The sequence below is a fragment of the Leuresthes tenuis genome, unplaced genomic scaffold (assembly GCF_036924035.1).
Source record: "Leuresthes tenuis unplaced genomic scaffold, fLeuTen1.0.hap1 SCAF_4, whole genome shotgun sequence".
Lineage (NCBI taxonomy): Eukaryota > Metazoa > Chordata > Actinopteri > Atheriniformes > Atherinopsidae > Leuresthes > Leuresthes tenuis.
In genome coordinates, this window is record NW_027325358.1 from 1,422,352 (window position 1) to 1,438,616 (window position 16,265).

A 16,265-nucleotide genomic window follows, 5' to 3' on the forward strand; every position below is an offset into this window, starting at 1 on the left:
ATAAAATAAAATAAATTTATTTTTCACCAGTGACAGAGTTTCAGGTGGTTGAGCTTAAACATAATTTCCAGGAAGACTCGAGACTCTTTGATGGAAAACTCCTGAAGCCTGTTTTTTCTTTGTCATTGTGGAGGTGAAGGAAGAATGAGTTCATTTTAAAATGCACACGAAACACAAGAAAACTTCAAATACAATGTAATCAGCGTGGACTTTCCTCCTTCCACCTGATGGGGGGTTTAAGTGCTGATAAAGGCTTTATTACAGTTAATCAGTTACTCCATGGGGCAGAATTCAAATCCATCTCCCAACTTCAACAACTGTTCACCCTGCCTTTGAAAAGCAGATTAAACATCACATCATGAGTCATAAAGACCGGTTTCTTAAAGATATAAAACATCGTTTCACACGTGGTAAAATACCAGGATATGGGAGGGATTTTTAAAAAGGATATTTTACTACATCACCTCATGTTTTCTCTCCTGTGGAACTCCAGCTGGTGGCGTTATGTTGGACAAAATGTGGGAAATAGAGGAGCAAACACATGTTTTTGGCACAGTCCAGTAAATGAAGAGCTCTGGGTTACAGAGTTTTACTGAACTGAATGTTTCTAAAGAGATAAAAGTCTCTGCTTTGTTGTAAATGTCTTATCTTTCACATGCTGCTTCAGGAACAAAGAATAAAAGAAAGAATCTTTTATTCTTGCTTTGGGTTTGGGGCTAAAATACACAAAACTTCAGCTTGTTAGTCCTATTTTGGCCTCTAGGTGTCAGTGTTTGCAGTGAAAACGTCTACAGGTTGGTCACCGGGCGGTCAGGTGAAGTAATCTGTAAAGTTTACCTCCATGAACCTTTTCTAAAAATGACCATGTTTACCAAATCCAGTCATGAACAAACCCGGAGCTCTCTGGCTCCCAAAGATGATATCCTCACCAGATCTGCAGAAATTAAAGTTTTACCTGATAAATCAGCTGCAGTTGCGCTAAATTTGATTCTGTAGACATAAAACTCATCAACTTTAATGCTAGAACCATTAAAACTAACGAGAAATTCTCTATTTTGTCTGTTGATAACTTTACTGACTGTTGCAGAACACAGTATCACTTTAAATGATGTATTCCTCCGCCTAGATTATAGTCCGTGAACCATGTGAATTCGCTGGCGGTGTGATGATTAGTTTGACTCATACGTTGGTCCAGGTTCTTCACGGGTGTGCGCATTCGTGCGTGTGATTCAGCCGGACAGGCTGGAGGACTCAGACGATCACCATTCATCCGCTGAGGAACTACTTGTGTGGCACTGAGAGCGATTTTCTGATGGAATCTGGAGAATTGATGTAAAAATGTGAAGAGTGTTGCGCTGGCGCTGCATCCAGGTGAGCGTCGCGAGCTGCAGATTGACCAGCACGAGCCAAGACGAGGCTGCAGGAGACGGTACGTGTGCGTTTACCTCCTTATCATCACTAACATGTTTGTGCATAAGGAGCTTCATACTGTCTCATACCACCGCTGTCAGACATAAGCAGTTTAATATTAACGCCAAATTCCGTTGAAAATGTAACGATATAATGTGGGCGCGTGTCTGACGGAATGCAGGACCGCGGTAACAAATGATTTGGTACTTTTTTAAAGGTGAGAGGCTCGTGCGACACATTCGTCATACATATAATCAAGAACAGAATCAACATCTTCAAGTGAACTGTAGTTTTAAATCTGAAAACCCTTCCCAGGTTTAAGTTCCTCGCAAATAATCGATTCAACCTTTTCTCATGCAGTGTTCTTGCAGACCAGGTATCTTTACCTGGAAATGTTCAACGTCATATTCCAGTGAAAGGTGAAGTCTGTGATTAACTTGGCGTGTATCTGTGTTTTTTAAAGACTTGAATACTTTCTGTTTGCATGTTTTCAGCCAGAATGTAGAGGGTGGCAGTAAAGTTGCCTCATCTATGCTGAAAGGCGTGATTTATGGCATCCTGAGTCTGTGCATGTCTCTGTGGTGCAGACAGGTAGCCTCCAGCTGTGTGTCCAGGTGTATGCATGACAGATAAACTGGATCACCCGCACGGGAGGCTTCGTGTGCCACACAGGCTGTACAGTGTGTAAAGGACATTAGTGCTGCAGCAGCATTCTGGGTGTTACATAACAGGTTGTCCTCTGCATCATCCTGCAGGGCTGCCCAGGATTAAATAAAGACTTGGTGGGGCAGAGCTCGCTCCTCTGCTTTTTTAACCACCTCTCGGTTCACTCTGTGTTTGATGTGATCGTTTAAAGAAGCCGTTCTGTGCAGGGTTAATAGGGTTAATATGGTAAAAACCCACCTGACACACTCAGTCCTTCAACTTTAAGCAACACAGATGGGATTTATCCATCAGCTGTTTGATTACCTCCAGTGAGTTGATTTATATTTCTCTCTCAGTGGAGATTATTCAAACCAGATGTTCTTATTTTTTACTTAAATGTCAAAGCAAATCAGTGAATTTGTTTGGATCTGTACAGCTTGTCAGAGCTGTGTAGAATGATGTCTGGTGCCAGGTTTCTGCAGGTCTAATCCAGCCACACCTTGTTTGAAAGCATAATTGTGCACTTGAGTTAGTCATAATTGGCATTTTTGTGTGTGGTTGGTTGTTCTCTGCTCAGACTTGTTGGGATTGACACACTAACTGACTTTGATTGGAGCTTTTACCCATGAGCAAATATCACCAGAACAACTCACTGATGCTAACTCAGCCCTAAACCTCGGAGGGAGTTGATGTGATGTTGTAGTGACAGTTCAGTCTCCCCTGAGCAGAGGCAGAAACAGCTCATATTCAGGGCCTGAGGAGACAAAAACAGACTTACAACATGTTAAAGGTCACCCAATGTCATAAAGAAATCTAATGTGAAAATGAGTGGAGGTGTAAATTGTTTCTGGTCAGTGATGGCAGCAGGAAAAAAAGCTGAAAACCAAAAAAAATCCAGATGGAAGAAGAAATAGCTGCTCAGTTTCTGCTGGAAACTCATTAATATGTGGACGCAAACTCAGAGCAGAAAAGAACAAGACTTTAACATTCAGACCGGTCATCTGAAGCCAAGTGTTTGGCTTTCAGTGTCCAGCTCTCATAACTTGTAGCAGATGGATGCAAGTCATCACACTCCCACACACTCTCTGTCCTCGGTCTGTGGCCGCAGTCTATTTTTGGTTGTTTTGCACACTGAGCTGCTCTCCTCCAGGCCTCGGAGAAGGTATCACAGGTTTGTGCTAACAGGAGGAGGAAGCTGAGACACAGTGGCTCCATTCAGCACTGTGGCACAAGTTAGCATGCTCCATTCAGCACTGTGGCACAAGTTAGCATGCTCCATTCAGCACTATGGCACAAGTTAGCATGCTCCATTCAGTACTGTGGCACAAGTTAGCATGCTCCATTCAGCACTGTGGCACAAGTTAGCATGCTCCATTCAGCACTGTGGCACAAGTTAGCATGCTCCATTCAGCACTGTGGCACAAGTTAGCATGCTCCATTCAGCACTATGGCACAAGTTAGCATGCTCCATTCAGCACTGTGGCACAAGTTAGCATGCTCCATTCAGCACTGTGGCACAAGTTAGCATGCTCCATTCAGCACTGTGGCACAAGTTAGCATGCTCCATTCAGCACTGTGGCACAAGTTAGCATGCTCCATTCAGCACTGTGGCACAAGTTAGCATGCTCCATTCAGCACTGTGGCACAAGTTAGCATGCTCCATTCAGTACTATGGCACAAGTTAGCATGCTCCATTCAGCACTGTGGCACAAGTTAGCATGCTCCATTCAGCACTGTGGCACAAGTTAGCATGCTCCATTCAGCACTGTGGCACAAGTTAGCATGCTCCATTCAGCACTGTGGCACAAGTTAGCATGCTCCATTCAGCACTGTGGCACAAGTTAGCATGCTCCATTCAGCACTGTGGCACAAGTTAGCATGCTCCATTTAGTACTGTGGCACAAGTTAGCATGCTCCATTCAGCACTGTGGCACAAGTTAGCATGCTCCATTCAGCACTGTGGCACAAGTTAGCATGCTCCATTCAGCACTGTGGCACAAGTTAGCATGCTCCATTTAGTACTGTGGCACAAGTTAGCATGCTCCATTCAGCACTGTGGCACAAGTTAGCATGTTAGCATGCTCCATTCAGCACTGTGGCACAAGTTAGCATGCTCCATTCAGCACTGTGGCACAAGTTAGCATGCTCCATTCAGCACTGTGGCACAAGTTAGCATGTTAGCATGCTCGCACAGTGTAAGGTGTTTGAAATGAAACCTTGAAGCCAAAACACTTCATAACCTCAGTGTTCCTTTACATAGAACTTGGCAGTCCCTCTGTCACTGCTACATTGAACGCCGTGTACATTACAACGTCGTTACATTATCGGCATGTTTCTGATAAAGATGGAGGTCTCCAGGTACAACTGTTTAATGAGGTTAATATATCCAAAATGTTTAAACGCAGTAATTAACGGTTCACATGCATTGCTACGAGTTACGCTGTGCACATCTCAGGCTTGGTCCATTACTGCTGATGAGAAAGCATTGTTTGCTAGCATCTGCTGCTAACTTACAGCTAACTGCTAACTTATAGCTAACTGCTAACGTAACGCTAACTGCTAACTGAAAGCTAGCTGCTAACCTGCTTCCTACTTACGATACGAAACACGATATTCAGCCAATGATTCGATACGATTTAATACAGATCATTTTCTGAAAGGTATTAAAGGGACAGAGTGATTTGACATTAATCTGATTGGACTGATGGTCCGACCTTTGAACCGGAAGGACAACGGAAACAAACAAACACGTCACAACCGTGTTTTCAGACTCATGTTTATGTGGTGAATATTACATCATCAACCTGCTTGTTTTACCATAAACACAAATCCAAATTCTCTAATTACAAAACATCTTTTTTCATTTTTGAGAAGGAGCTCAAACAATAAATTACAGCAATCCTACGTTCTATAAACAGAAAAGCCAACAAAACCACTGATCTATGCACTTTATATAACATTTTAACTAACTAATTTATCACAGTTTTGTATAATGTAACCCCCCCCCGGCATTGTTTTGGATTATGTTAATGTTCTGTGTTTTCACTAATTGTAACGTCTGACTTTTCAATAAAGTTTGCTTAAATTTTTTTTTAAAAATCGATACTTTATCGGGAAACAAAATATCGATATATATTATGTTATATTTATAATATATATTTGCGGTATCGATAAAATCTCTCAGCCCTAAGGACCAGCACTTATTATTATTATTATTTTCTCAGTTTCATTAAACCCAAACTGAAAGTCTTCATTCAAACGGCGGAACTGTGGACCAGAAGTTCAGGTTTCCTGTTGCAGATAACCAGACTCCTCAGGCTGCGGTGAGTCATCTGGGTTTTATCTGGTCCTTCTTTATCAGGCCTAAATGCACATGAAGCATAAAGACACACTTTGTGCTGCTGAACAGACTAAAACCAGTTTAAATGAGTTTGTTTTCCAGCAGTGAAATGGAAATGCTTCCAGTTTGTCTGCTTGGTGCCATTTTTAGCCCCTTTCTTGCTCTTTCTGTTGGCACCTTAATGTGAAAGCAGACCTCAGAATGTAATCCAGAGGAGCTTCGGTGCCACAGAGCAGCCGTTGGAGTTGTGGAGGATTGTTTTATCACGACGGCCTGAAGAAAACACACATTTTCCTTCTCACTTCCTGTTCCTGTGCTGGAGATGATTACAACATCTATTTCAGTCAGAGTTTCCAGGGTGGCCTCGAGATTACAGTCTGCTGTACTTCAACAACGGGTTCGACTGAACTGCTCCAAACACCTGAGCTGTTGGCACCAGCACAGCGGGAACAGGTCACACTTTGAAAGGCAGTTTGTGGCCTTTCTGACCCTCAAATTGACCGACACATTGGTCTCTTCAGAGTTTCTACCAAATGCTGGTGTGTTAGTGGTGAACAGTCATTTTCCACATGACCATTTAAGCTTTAAGGCCCCTTTTTAAGACCTAGAAGTTAATCAGATTATTGTGCTGCTAATCAGTTTGTGCAGAAATACAGATTTAAGCTGAAACTGGGGTTTGCCATCGGGACTTTGATGGAGGCAGTTCAGTGTGTTTTCCTTGGTAATTAAGGCTGTGGTTGAGTTTCTTTCATGTGGTTGAAGGTGTTCAGTGTCGTCTTCATTAAGCTGAAGCGTGTTCTCTGCAGAACAGTCTGAACATGACTTTTCTCTGAGATGGACGTGCAGCTGCACCTTGAATTAAGAGCACATCTATGGGCTGTTTACTGTTGATGATGCTTAATCGTCTTATTTCTTTATATATTTCTAGAAAAACGGGAAAATGGTGCCGGGATTTATTCAAAGTATTTAAGGAGTCTTCAGGAATAGTTCTCCAGGCTTCTTGAAGGACATCCCAAAGCTCTTCTTTGGATGTGGGCTGCCTTTTGTTCCGTTCTCTGTCAGATGATCCCACACTGCTTCAATAATGTTGAGGTCCGGGCTCTGGGGAGGATTCATCCCTCCATAAGACCTGTTGCCACTGATTTTCAGTCCACTTCTTGTGTCATTTGGCACAGCTCAGCCTTTTCTCCCTGTTTCCCTTCCTTAAGAACGGCTTCTTGACAGCCACCCTTCCATGGAGACCATTTCTGATGAGGCTTGGGCCAACAGTAGATGGATCAGCTGAAGGTCCAGATGCATCTCTCAGGTCCTGTCAGGTCACAGCTGGATTTTTTCCTCTTTCTTAAGGACATCACTTTCAGATCCTGTTCATCTGCTGTTGATAGTTTTTTAGGCCTGACACTTCTTCTTTTGTCCTCCACTTGTCCAGTTTCCTCAAATGTTTTAAGGACACACTGCACACCATGCTGAGATATGCCAAGTTTTCAGCTAATAGCTCTTTGGGAATCACCTTGTTGCTGCAGAAATCCTATTTTCTGTCTGTCAAACTGTGTTTTCTTTGCTGTTTTTCATAGATGCAGCTAAAGAAATGGGAACAAATGATGTGTCTCTGTGACAAAGAGCCTAAAGATCCAGTTTAAAATGGCTTCTTTGCTAAGTTGTCTGTTCTGTGTCGACACAACACTGGTTCATCCCTTGAGTTAGGAGCCTTTTTTCTGCCTGAAGGGTTCAGAGGTCAGAGTTAAGTGGCTGAAAAAAGAAAAAACACTGAAAATGTTCAGGAACAAGGACTGAAGATGAGGGAAAAAGCAGAAAATGTCCAAAGAAACACTGTGAAAGTGGTCTTGAGCAACAGTTCTCCAGGTTTTCTGAAGGTCTTTAAAAGATTACAGGATAGGAAACAGAAAGAAATGACAACAAAAATAAAATATCAAACAGAATATTTAGAGCAAAAAGAGCAGAAATCAGTTTTGTAACATCCAAAGAACTCCTCAGATGTTGGTTTTATACCTAAAATGCATAAATTTGTGCCTTTTTAGAAACTTAAGATGAAATCAGACGTGGAGTTTGCACAGACAGATTCTTCTTCAGGCAGATTCTGTCCCTTTCAGGGCGGATAAATGAAGTCCTCTCGTTTGCTTTTACTGGGACAGCGGATCGCTCAGTCAGCCGTGCAGCGAGGCTGAGCTGCAGGGTGGCGTTTAAATGCCCTCAGTTACACAATCGGTGTGTTGAAGTGTTGCTGGCTTGTGCCGACGTGTTTGTGATCTGCTGCTTTTTAAAGTTTTAATTTAAAATCAGTGCACAGATGTGAAAGAAGGAAATAACGTCCCGGATGGGAAGTCTAAGCGGGTCATTTTACCGTCCAACGAGGTTTCACTGCCCCACAAAGTTTAAAGCTGATCAATATCTGTGGCTGAAACAGAGAAGCCCAGCTTTTCTGTTCCTCTGTGCCTTGGAAGAAAAGCTCCTCACCCCCTGGAGTTCTAAGACTCCCCCTCCTCCCACACCAGCTGGAAGCTCTGCAGGCCTCAGTCTAAACGTTACACTTTCAGACATAAAGAGGAGGAAACTGTGTGAGTGATTGGGATGTTTCTGCAGGGTTTAGTTTCAGCAAGCTTCTTTAGGTCTTTAAAGCTTCTGAAGCCGAGCCTGTTGCATCAAAGCTTTTGTGTCGTCCTGCAGTTTTCCTGCTGATGGGCCGATCAGTTTGTTCAGTTTCAGGAAGCCAAACAAACAAAAACAATGCAGATTATCTTTAGTTTCCAATGATAAATGTGAAACTGTGAACCTGAAACGGGAAAATCATGCCTCCTCAGATTCTTCTTCTCATTGGCTGCACACTGAGGCTCCTCATCAGGTGGCTGCTCGGGGAAATGTTCTTGTTTCTGGGTTTGAAAGAGCCAAAAGTGGCCAGGAAACGCCTCCCCATCCAGACAGTGATTGTTACTGACGTTTTAACGGCCCAGATCGGTGCTGATCCACTTGCCGGGTTAGCATTCGGCCTTTTGGCAGGACGTGCGTGACTCATTTTCTCTGGTCTCCCTTGGATCGAACCTCTCGTGGGTGCACTGCTCCCTCCTCCCTCCTCTGCTTTTCCATGACACTCATTACCTCTCTCCCCAGCCCAGGACCTCCCTCCTGTTCCCCTCAGACTCCTGACACTAAACAGGAGGAGGGGGCCCAGATGATGCTGGCCAGAAGGAGATTACCTGGCAGGGCTGGCTGCCCCCTGCCTGTAAAAGCTTCAGGGAGGTTTGTGTTGAGGAATGTTGGAGTTCGACACAGCAGAGCAGCTCTTTGCAGAGTCTCCAGCTCACTGCTGCTGCTGCAGCTTCCTGGAGTTTCAGACCCAGAAAGGGAGGCGCGTCCCTCCCCCTCCCGCCCGCCGTCACAGCCTGCGCAGTCTTCCCTGGGCAGCGATGGGATAACACGGCGTGAGCCTGCAGCGCAGTGCAGCGGGGGGGTGTTTGAGTGTCCAAACTGAAGCGAGACGAGCCGTTTTTCACCGAATGCATCGTCTCTCTGCAGCCTGAGACCGAGCTGGAAGAGTAAGTTATGACCGTTGGCACTTCATCTGTGTCTGGGGCAGCGGCTCGTGCACTTTGAGCTGGTGCACAACAAGCCATTTCACAGGAAAACGTGTCGGGGGGGAGGTTTCCAGCTGACCGGCCTGAATGATTATTAATGGTTCATTTGGGGTTTTGTGGGGCTTCTGGTCCCTGGACTCTGGACTCTGTTCAGGCTTTTTCTCACTTTCAGGACCGGTCTCTGTACCTTTTCTCATTAAGGTGACTGCAGGGTGACGCTTCTGTGGCCCAGTGGTGTCGTAGAGGCTGATTGGGTTAATGGTTTCCAGATGTTTCGCAGAGATGATTGCACATGAAACTGAATCCCTGCTCACAAACAGTTGAATCTTTGTTTGGAGCTGATTGAGTCCAAATGCAGCTGAACTGAAGGGCGGCGAAGCCTTTAAATCGGGAGCTTTCCTGCTTTTCCTGCAGGTTGAAACGAGCCTTCAGGACAAAGTAAGCCTGGACTCATACCACCGGAGGAAGACATAACCTGTTAGGGATGAAGCCGAGCTGGGGGGGGTGCTCCTGACCAGGCTCGGCCCGTATAAACAGGATCGTACGGCGGTTTGGAAAGCAGAGAGACCTCTGACGGCTCGCACAGACTGAGAGTCTGAGAGGGATTGGGAGGCTGTGGTTTGTGTGTATGATGCAAAAAAATGACTTAAAAACATTTCTGGGTGAGTGACTGTTTGAGGAATTTCAGTTTGAGCATTTCTGACCATGTATGGACACATTGTGCGTCCTGAGCTGCTGCTTTCTGAATCCTGTGGAACCGGAACTGGACTGGTTCGGTTTAGGTTTCCTGCAGATGTGGAGCCGCTGCTTTCTGACTCCTGTGGAACCGGAACTGGACTGGTTCGGTTTAGGTTTCCTGCAGATGTGGAGCTGCTGCTTTCTGAATCCTGTGGAACCGGAACTGGACTGGTTCGGTTTAGGTTTCCTGCAGATGTGGAGCTGCTGCTTTCTGAATCCTGTGGAACCGGAACTGGACTGGTTCGGTTTAGGTTTCCTGCAGATGTGGAGCCGCTGCTTTCTGACTCCTGTGGAACCGGAACTGGAACTGGTTCGGTTTAGGTTTCCTGCAGATGTGGAGCCGCTTCTTTCTGACTCCTGTGGAACCGGAACTGGACTGGTTCGGTTTAGGTTTCCTGCAGATGTGGAGCCGCTGCTTTCTGACTCCTGTGGAACCGGAACTGGACTGGTTCGGTTTAGGTTTCCTGCAGATGTGGAGCTGCTTCTTTCTGAATCCTGTGGAACCGGAACTGGACTGGTTCGGTTTAGGTTTCCTGCAGATGTGGAGCTGCTTCTTTCTGACTCCTGTGGAACCGGAACTGGACTGGTTCGGTTTAGGTTTCCTGCAGATGTGGAGCCGCTTCTTTCTGACTCCTGTGGAACCGGAACTGGAACTGGTTCGGTTTAGGTTTCCTGCAGATGTGGAGCTGCTTCTTTCTGACTCCTGTGGAACCGGAACTGGACTGGTTCGGTTTAGGTTTCCTGCAGATGTGGAGCCGCTTCTTTCTGACTCCTGTGGAACCGGAACTGGTTCGGTTTAGGTTTCCTGCAGATGTAGAGCCGCTTCTTTCTGACTCCTGTGGAACCGGAACTGGACTGGTTCGGTTTAGGTTTCCTGCAGATGTGGAGCCGCTGCTTTCTGACTCCTGTGGAACCGGAACTGGACTGGTTCGGTTTAGGTTTCCTGCAGATGTGGAGCTGCTGCTTTCTGAATCCTGTGGAACCGGAACTGGACTGGTTCGGTTTAGGTTTCCTGCAGATGTGGAGCCGCTGCTTTCTGAATCCTGTGGAACTGGAACTGGAACTGGTTCGGTTTAGGTTTCCTGCAGATGTGTAGCCGCTGCTTTCTGACTCCTGTGGAACCGGAACTGGAACTGGTTCGGTTTAGGTTTCCTGCAGATGTGGAGCTGCTGCTTTCTGAATCCTGTGGAACCGGAACTGGACTGGTTCGGTTTAGGTTTCCTGCAGATGTGGAGCTGCTTCTTTCTGAATCCTGTGGAACTGGAACTGGACTGGTTCGGTTTAGGTTTCCTGCAGATGTGGAGCTGCTTCTTTCTGAATCCTGTGGAACTGGAACTGGACTGGTTCGGTTTAGGTTTCCTGCAGATGTGGAGCCGCTGCTTTCTGAATCCTGTGGAACTGGAACTGGACTGGTTCGGTTTAGGTTTCCTGCAGATGTGGAGCCGCTGCTTTCTGAATCCTGTGGAACTGGAACTGGACTGGTTCGGTTTAGGTTTCCTGCAGATGTGGAGCTGCTTCTTTCTGACTCCTGTGGAACTGGAACTGGACTGGTTCGGTTTACCTTTCCTGCAGATGTGGAGCTGCTGCTTTCTGACTCCTGTGGAACCGGAACTGGACTGGTTCGGTTTAGGTTTCCTGCAGATGTGGAGCTGCTTCTTTCTGACTCCTGTGGAACTGGAACTGGACTGGTTCGGTTTACCTTTCCTGCAGATGTGGAGCCGCTGCTTTCTGAATCCTGTGGAACTGGAACTGGACTGGTTCGGTTTAGGTTTCCTGCAGATGTGGAGCTGCTTCTTTCTGACTCCTGTGGAACCGGAACTGGACTGGTTCGGTTTAGGTTTCCTGCAGATGTGGAGCTGCTGCTTTCTGACTCCTGTGGAACCGGAACTGGACTGGTTTGGTTTAGGTTTCCTGCAGATGTGGAGCTGCTGCTTTCTGACTCCTGTGGAACCGGAACTGGTTCGGTTTAGGTTTCCTGCAGATGTGGAGCTGCTTCTTTCTGTCCCGCCTGCAGTGTTTCACTTTAATGAGCCGCATCGCCACACTCATACATCCACGAATCGATTGGCAGGACAGCAGCTGGTTATGTAACAGCTCGGTTCAATGTGCTGTTTAACCTCAGGACCAGATCTGATTGGACTGGCACACAGCTCGGCTTCTGCATCCAGAACCTTCGTCATCAGTCTCGGTTCGGATGGCTCTCATTAGTCTAATGCTCGCTGACGGCAGAGACTCTGTCTGATCGTGTTTCCTGACGCTCCCTGATCATAAAGCTGATTTCCTCCTTCTCCAGGACGGTGTTTTCAGCTGCTTACAGCCACAGTTTGATCATTTAGCATCATTAAACACCCTCTTTCAATCCTAAGATTTAACAAAACATATGAACAACACACAGAAGCAGTGATAAACTAAGTGAACCCTCAGTTTCCACAGGAACTAAGAGTAGCAGCCAGGAGCTGCTGATCAATGCTCTGATTAACTGATCATCAGTCAGTGTGGGCAGCTCTATAAAAGCAGGAGTTTTCTCAGACTGGAGATGATATTTTTCAGAAGGCTGTTTGATTTCTTAGTGTCATCCTCACCACATAATCAATCCTTTTACGTCACCTGAGGACCTTATACAGCTTCTGATCCACACTCATTCTTTGGCAGAATTACCTCTGCAGCGACTGCAGGAGGCAGAATGACAGAAGCTGGGTTTTAAGAACCACGCACTGTTACATCCATCCTCCTCAGAGTGACTCAGCAGTCGGCTGATTTCTATGGTAACCGTCTCTTGCGTGGCGCAGTGAGTATAACTTGTCTGAGCCACCCTGCCATCGTGCTTCACGTGTTCTGGAGCTGCAGAGCTGTGTTTGCAGTCCTGTCTGCTCTGTTGCTGCGATGTGATGCAGTGCAGCTCGAGCCAAGTGAAGGAAAGGTGAGCCTGTGGCCTCCTGCCTGTTAACGAGCTCCCTGGTTGGCGGCGTGCCCGCCTGAAATGAACACCGTCAGCACAAAGCCTGCACTCCTCTCCATCAGTTCGTCAGGGGTATCAGTTCTGTGTTTTCAGCTGACAGTTTCAGTGGATTTCCTGTTTCTTGTCTAATAATAGTCAGATATTTTCACTGCGGTAAACTGAGGCTGCAGGTGTGAAGGGAAACTGCTCCGCTGATAAAAGCCGTTTGATCGCTAACCTCGCTGCTGTTCGCTAACCTCTCTGCTGTTCGCTAACCTCGCTGCTGTTCGCTAACCTCGCTGCTGTTCGCTAACCTTTCTGCTGTTCGATAACCTCTCTGCTGTTCGCTAACCTCGCTGCTGTTCGCTAACCTTTCTGCTGTTCGATAACCTCGCTGCCGTTCGCTAACCTCTCTGCTGTTCGCTAACCTCTCTGCTGTTCGCTAACCTCTCTGCTGTTCGCTAACCTCGCTGCCGTTCGCTAACCTCGCTGCCGTTCGCTGACCTCGCTGCTGTTCGCTAACATCCCTGCTGTTCGCTAACATCCCTGCTGTTCGCTAACCTCGCTACTGTTCCCTAACCTCTCTGCTGTTCGCTAACCTCTCTGCTGTTCGCTAACCTCTCTGCTGTTCGCTAACCTCGCTGCCGTTCGCTAACCTCGCTGCCGTTCGCTGACTTCGCTGCCGTTCGCTAACCTCGCTGCCGTTCGCTAACCTCTCTGCTGTTCGCTAACCTCTCTGCTGTTCGCTAACCTCTCTGCTGTTCGCTAACCTCTCTGCTGTTCGCTAACCTCTCTGCCGTTCGCTAACCTCGCTGCTGTTCTCTAACCTCTCTGCTGTTCGCTGACCTCTCTGCTGTTCGCTGACCTCTCTGCTGTTCGCTGACCTCTCTGCTGTTCGCTGACCTCTCTGCTGTTCGCTAACCTCTCTGCTGTTCGCTAACCTCTCTGCTGTTCGCTAACCTCTCTGCTGTTCGCTAACCTCGCTGCTGTTCGCTGACCTCTCTGCTGTTCGCTGACCTCTCTCCTGTTCGCTGACCTCGCTGCTGTTCTCTGACCTCTCTGCTGTTCGCTAACCTCTCTGCTGTTCGCTGACCTCTCTGCTGTTCGCTAACCTCTCTGCTGTTCGCTAACCTCTCTGCTGTTCGCTAACCTCGCTGCTGTTCGCTAACCTCTCTGCTGTTCGCTGACCTCTCTCCTGTTCGCTGACCTCGCTGCTGTTCGCTAACCTCTCTGCTGTTCGCTAACCTCTCTGCTGTTCGCTAACCTCTCTGCTGTTCGCTAACCTTTCTGCTGTTCGCTAACCTCTCTGCTGTTCGCTAACCTCGCTGCTGTTCGCTAACCTCTCTGCTGTTCGCTAACCTCGCTGCTGTTCGCTAACCTCGCTGCAGATCAGCTGTGAGCGTAGCTGAAGGTGATGATAAAGAAATGTTGTGGTTATTCAGCAAGTTTAAACTTTGACCATCCTGTAAATGAGCCTGTGCTTAGATGACTATTTGTTGGTGTATTTTATTCAGGCTCAGTCAACATGCTGCAAGACTCTTTGAAGTTCCTGAATGAAACTTCAACCAGGTTCCAAATCCCATAATAATCAGCTGGGAACAATGGAGCCGAGTGCCGGCTGCTACCATAAATAACTGCAGGGATCTGCGGCTGGCACAGCCACTCTGAGGCTGATTTACTGCCTTTTGTGTCGGGGTGATTAGGGTGAAAGACCACAGAGAAAGTCCCAAAGCAGGGAAACCAATAAGATGTAAAGGGGTGTAAAAAGGGGAAAGTAAGTGGTTGAAAGCTCTGGAGGCAGAGTTCGTCTGCACTTAGCCCAGAAAGCTCTCCGTCAGCCTGCAGGTTGGAGGAATAATCAGAGCAGCAGACATTTAAACAAAGTGACTCGTGTAACAGGAGCTCCGGAGTCTGATAACGTCAGAAAGAGGCTCTGAGAAACGATGGGAGGAGTGGGTCTGATAACGGCGGTGAAGTGATTACAGAGGCTGGAAAAACAAGCCGCCGTGGTCTTCAAAGGCTGCAGAGTGGAAGGTTTGTGGTGACGGCGAGGAGGAGAAAGGACGTGAAAATGGCTGTTTGCTCCAGTTCATCTGCAGTTTTAGGTGTGTTGTAAGTGTGGGAAACGGAGCTGACCGACGTGTCCTCCGGGTTCATTCTCCTGTTCCACTGAATGTGATGAATCCTCCGTCTGTTTCTCGCCTCCTCATCACACCTGACACCTGAAGGGTGAAAGGTCACCAGGCAGGTGAAAGGTCACCAGGCAGGTGAAAGGTCTTATAATGACTGGGAGCTGGATGCTTTTCTCAGCTCCAGTTGGTTCAGCTTCAGACTCGCTGTGACGTCCACACAGACCTCTGCAGCTCAGACTTTGAGTCCAAGCAATGAAAAGGCCTTAAAGCTGGCTGCTCTGTTAGTCTGCAGCTCATCAGAAGCCTGACTGCGTGTTTCATTTGTTCTGGCCTAACCCGGCTAATTTAAAAGCTAAAGAGCTGTAATGAGTTAACTTTTTGACTTTATCAGGGTTCCAGTGTGAGATATTTAGTGTGATTCAGAAGTTTTAAACTGAACAGCAGGGTTAGGGTTTCCTGGATTCTGATTGGACGGGTGTTGAACAGGTGATCTTCATCTGGAAGTGACCGCGTCGCTATTTATACAATATCTGCTTTTTCATTTATTCCATCAGTCTGAAGAAGATTGTAACACAACAGCTGATAAACTCCAGAGATCTTCAGCTGCGTTCTGACCCGATGTCTTTAGAGCTCAGACGTTAGTCAGTGGAAAACCAGCGAGGAACTGGACTTAATGAGCATCTGGGCCTTACGTAGAAGTTTGAGCGCGGAAATGAACACCAGCGGCTCCGTTTCCTGTGAAGGGACGTCTGTGTTTGGGGGGTTAGGGTTAGTGGTTCTGTAGTGTTTTGGGGTTAGGGTTAGTGGTTCTGTAGGGTTTTGGGGTTAGGGTTAGTGGTTCTGTAGGGTTTTGGGGTTAGGGTGAGTGGTTCTGTAGGGTTTTGGGGTTAGGGTTAGTGGTTCTGTAGGGTTTTGGGGTTAGGGTGAGTGGTTCTGTAGGGTTTTGGGGTTAGGGTGAGTGGTTCTGTAGGGTTTTGGGGTTAGGGTTAGTGGTTCTGTAGTGTTTGGGGGGTTAGGATTAGTGGTTCTGTAGGGTTTTGGGGTTAGGGTGAGTGGTTCTGTAGTGTTTGGGGGGTTAGGGTGAGTGGTTCTGTAGGGTTTTGGGGTTAGGGTGAGTGGTTCTGTAGTGTTTAGGGTTAGTGGTTCTCTAGGGTTTTGGGGTTAGGATTAGTGGTTTTGTAGTGTTTGGGGGGTTAGGGTTAGTGGTTCTGTAGTTTTTGGGGGTTAGGGTTAGTGGTTCTGTAGGGTTTTGGGGTTAGGATTAGTGGTTCTGTAGTGTTTTTGGGTTAGGGTTAGTGGTTCTCTAGGGTTTTGGGGTTAGGGTTAGTGGTTCTGTAGGGTTTTGGGGTTAGGGTTAGTGGTTCTGTAGGGTTTTGGGGTTAGGATTAGTGGTTCTGTAGTGTTTTTGGGTTAGGGTTAGTGGTTCTCTAGGGTTTTGGGGTTAGGGTTAGTGGTTCTGTAGGGTTTTGGGG

At 46.9% G+C, this 16,265-nt stretch overlaps 1 protein-coding gene across 5 annotated transcripts in view; it reads left to right on the forward strand.

The window, feature by feature from the left end:
* The first annotated feature begins 1,165 nt into the window (after positions 1 to 1,165).
* Positions 1,166 to 16,265, forward strand: part of LOC140305282 (uncharacterized) — a 74,941-nt gene continuing 59,841 nt past the window's right edge. For 2 of the 5 annotated variants that reach the window (XM_072384054.1, XM_072384059.1), the window contains exon 1: positions 4,498 to 5,378. The gene's annotated coding sequence lies outside the window, so the exon portion shown is untranslated. Of the gene's footprint in view, positions 1,430 to 4,141; positions 4,414 to 4,497; positions 5,379 to 16,265 lie in introns of those variants that run through there. The other 3 variants (XM_072384056.1, XM_072384055.1, XM_072384057.1) reach the window with 3 other exon arrangements.